Source organism: Amblyomma maculatum, chromosome 10 (genome assembly GCF_055883805.1).
Source record: "Amblyomma maculatum isolate TAMU_Amacu chromosome 10, ASM5588380v1, whole genome shotgun sequence".
In the NCBI taxonomy this organism is placed as follows: Eukaryota; Metazoa; Arthropoda; class Arachnida; order Ixodida; family Ixodidae; genus Amblyomma; species Amblyomma maculatum.
The window spans coordinates 128,773,403-128,777,544 of NC_139353.1; the positions used below are offsets into that span (position 1 = coordinate 128,773,403).

General features: G+C 50.5%; 1 pseudogene; it reads left to right on the forward strand.

Moving 5' to 3' along the window:
• The first annotated feature begins 669 nt into the window (after positions 1 to 669).
• Positions 670 to 2,751, forward strand: LOC146177451 (death-associated inhibitor of apoptosis 2-like; annotated as a pseudogene).
• Positions 2,752 to 4,142: the final 1,391 nt, after the last annotated feature.

Genomic DNA, 4,142 nt, shown 5'->3' on the forward strand with positions numbered 1-4,142 from the left:
TCGTAGTAGATTCCACAAAACTGCCAACGTTGATAAGTCGCATATCCAGATACAACACACTTTTTATCACAACCGCGTCCTTCCAGTCGCACAGTTCATCTGGTTCGTTTGGAGACATCTCAGAAACAGATTGAAATAGTAATGGAGGTGATACGCATACATACTGGGCATATTTAGTGCGCCTGGTCACTGATCTAAATACATCAAAGTCGCGTTTGTTGCAATATGCAAGCACACGTCCTAAGCCACTCATATTGTTCTACACAGCTTGACACAGAAGTATGCACGTGGTAACCACGATGAACACACTTATAGTCCCAGAGATAGGCGGGCGGTGGGCGGAGCATGAGAGAGGAGGCGCTGATATCAGGTCTTAGCTATTGGATCTTTCATGAGCAGCTTTTTACCCCTTTAGGATAGCGAGGTATAGTTCCAGCCTTTGAAAACGTTACATGTTTTACAAGGTCCACCAATTCGGTGTCAGATTTCATGGCCACCATCACATCGCGAGCTGTGATTCGCTTCCTCTTGAATTCTTTAGCCTTGTTCCCAGACAATTCCATAACCTCCGCAATCAAATATTCAAGCACACCAGCTGTATATACCGCAGCTCCGGCTGAAATGCGCTTGTGTGTGCTTTGGGACAGATGTCGGTTTGGGACGGGAAAAACCACACCCGCTCGAGAGCTTTTGCTGGTATACTTAGTCCGCGCTTTGGAGGCCATGATGGTGTGATGAATATATACATAAATATACAGTGACGCGCACACCACGCCTCAGTTTTTCAGCGAGTGTGATCTGAACAGAAGCATTGCTATCATCCAGTGGTCCAAGCTTGTTACGAGCATGGACGCCGCCACCGCCAACCGAACCACCGACCCCATAAGCCAGGAAGATGTCCGGTTAGCCTCATTTCGGGGGTGGCCCCTAGATGCACCGGTCTCCGCCAAGAAGTTGGCACATGGTGGATTTGTCTACACGGGTTCCGGATACCGCACGCGGTGCTTTCAGTGCGGGGTTGAAATTGCAGACTCTGTCATGGGACGTCATCGGCAAGCGCGACCGGAATGTGCCTTTGTGTGCTCTCTGTCTGTGTCTACATCTGCGGTGCAAAGCCCAACCACTTCTGCGACGACACCACCTTCGTGCGACACCACCAGGCATCCGAATCCCGTGCAAGCCGACTGTGTGGCACAACCTCGCAACGATACTGTATCAAGCGTCCGTGCACCTGCGCCATCTCAAATATACAGGGAAAATGACCTCTCGCTGCGCCGGCTGCAGACATCAGTAGAAGAACGCATCAACACATTTTTTGACTGGCCGTTGGACTGCATCTCGCCGCGGTCGATGGCTGAGGCTGGCTTCTACTACCTCCACGAGCAGGACAAGGTGCGATGTGCCTTCTGCCGTTGCACAGTGTACAACTGGAAGCAAGGAGACGACCCGCTGTGGGAGCATGTACGGCATTACCCATGCTGTCCTTACCTGCTGGACCCCGTCCCGACCGGCCGGGAGGATTGCGACTGCGAGGCATTTCATCGGGCACATCTCTACCTGCTTATCGGACCGAAAGGTTCCAAGGGGGTGCAGCTGAGAGGCGGCACGCTTCCAGATTCACTGTTTGACCTGGGTGTGTCAATGCACGTTGGTCCAAAGCACCCATCGCAGGCATCCCCCCATGCCCGGCTACGCACGTTTGAAATGTGGCCCGATACTTGTTCCAAGAGGCCATCGGAGCTGGTGCAAGCTGGTTTTTTTTTATATTGGTGTGCATGACAACACCAAGTGCTTCCACTGTGACATCTGCCTGTGCAATTGGGACTCCGGGGATGACCCCTGGGAGGAGCACTCCCGATGGCACCCCCGCTGCCAGTTTGTGCGGCTCGCCAAGGGGGAGGCATATGTTCAAGACTGTCTGCGGAGACACCAGTCGCATCTCAGCTCGATTGCTGCCTCCAGCTCCCAGCAGGGGCAGACAGAAGCAGCGGACGAGGGTATGGCGATGGAGCTGGCGGCGCTAATGCGGTCAGACGATGCGCAATTCTACCTGTCACTGGGGGTGTCCGCGGAGACACTGCGGGCCGCATTGCGACGGCATATGCGTGGGCAAGGCCGGGGTTTCGCCAGCAGTGAAGAACTGATGCAGGTGCTCGGAGAGTTGCTTGCCCTGCCGAGGGCATCTGCTGACCAGACACTCCAGGGACAGGCTGTCAACGACGTTGTCAATAAGAACATCTTCTCCGATGCCGGAAAGTCATCGCCGCCTGCGGTCGAGATGGCAGCAGTGTCTGAATCCTCGGGCCAAAAGGTGACACGCCCAAATGACCAGCGGCTGTGCAAGGTGTGCCTTGATGCCGAAGTAGGCGTTGCGTTTCTGCCGTGTGGCCACCTCGTGACATGTCCGTCGTGCGCCTCGGTTCTCGTAGACTGCCCCATCTGTCGTGCTTCTATTAAGGGCACATTGCGGACATTTTTTGCATGAAACGCACTGGTACGGACAAGTGTCAGAATCCATGTGATGTGTCCGGCACAGCGCTCTAATTAGGGCTGGGTTAGTACTAACATCCGGCCTATAAAACTTTCAAAGTGTAAAGCTTTTATATTTTAACCGCACGCTCGGGTGCACACACTGCATCTCTCAGATATCCAACCTTGCAATAACCACTACTAGCCAAATTGTCGAGGTAGCAGCATGCAATTAGGTGTCGCCAAGCGCACAGTAATGACTGACTCGCGGACACTCCAAGGAACAGGACGCAGGACATGTAGTCCTGTCTGCAGTCGCCTTGCTGGTTGTCTGATGGTGCAACCTTCTACACATGTGCACCTTGTGAACTCAGCCAACTGCTATCGTCGAATCTGTTGAACTGTCAATGGTCACATCCGCAATTGCTGATATAGTGAGGAGAAGTCCTTACATATCAGTCTGTCTGATAGAGGGCATGTGTGAGGAGGAAGACATCTTCTATCAATAATTATGCAACAGGGGGCGGGACGATTGCGTCTATATATACAATAGGCCCACATAACCGTGTCATTTCTAAGATAGGTTGTATGTATAATACACGTGCGTATGTAACGAGAGTGCCAACATGGGACTTTCGCGAAGACTGGTGGTGTTTGTTGTTATCAGCGTCGCATTGATCTCTGTAGTCGGTGCCTAAAAGGAGACAGGCAGCGGAAAATATGAAGATGGAGAGGTGGACAGTGATGATTTTGACTTTGACGAAGACCTGGAGGACTCCCACGAAGACATGTTTGATGAAGAGGAGGACCAGAGGACCAGCGACAAGCATCACAGAGACGACCACGGGTACACCCATGGGTATGGGCACTTCATGGGATCATCGAAAGATCCGCGGGTGGTCGAGAAGACAGCCCCTTGCATATATCGCGAGCGTAAACGATCATCTGTTGATGTGTATGCATTAGCAAACATGTATATTGCTTTTTGGAGACGGTTAGGTGAAAGCATTGCCACAATGGATATAACCAAGAATAATTTATACGAGCTGCATATCCTGAAAAAGTTTATGGATAACAATGTTCAAAAGCTGAAAGTCTTCTATATAATACGATCATTGTACCCGGATCATCGGTTGTATGCCTTTCAAGAGAATGCGATGCCAGGGTTTCCATATTTTGATGCCGATGCTGCTAATAATATGTATATGAATGCATCCGGTGTTGATGTTTATGACAGTGGTCATATGTGCACACCGTGTAGCGCATGCAATATTAGTACTCGAGATAAATTTTATACCCCAAGTCAGGCGATGTTGTGGTTGAGACGGACGGAATCCGAGTATAGAGACCAATTTCCCATGCAGCCTCGCTATGACGTGCATCCCCAATATGTCTACGTAGGCATGTCCACCATCATTCCTATGGCGCAGGCGTTTTCGAATAATGTTGCTGTTTATGTGAGCCACAATTATACGCATGTGTATAGTAACATACTTACCGGTAGAACATATTGTTGGGGTGACACTTTACCCAGAGGGATGTCTGAAAATGCTGAACTGGTAGAACAATATAAACTGCGAAAGATTTATTTTGATTCCAAAAGGGGGATATTTATGTTTAAAAGTACGATAATGGTCGGACTCGGGATGTTACTATGCGGTTCCCGTATGTGG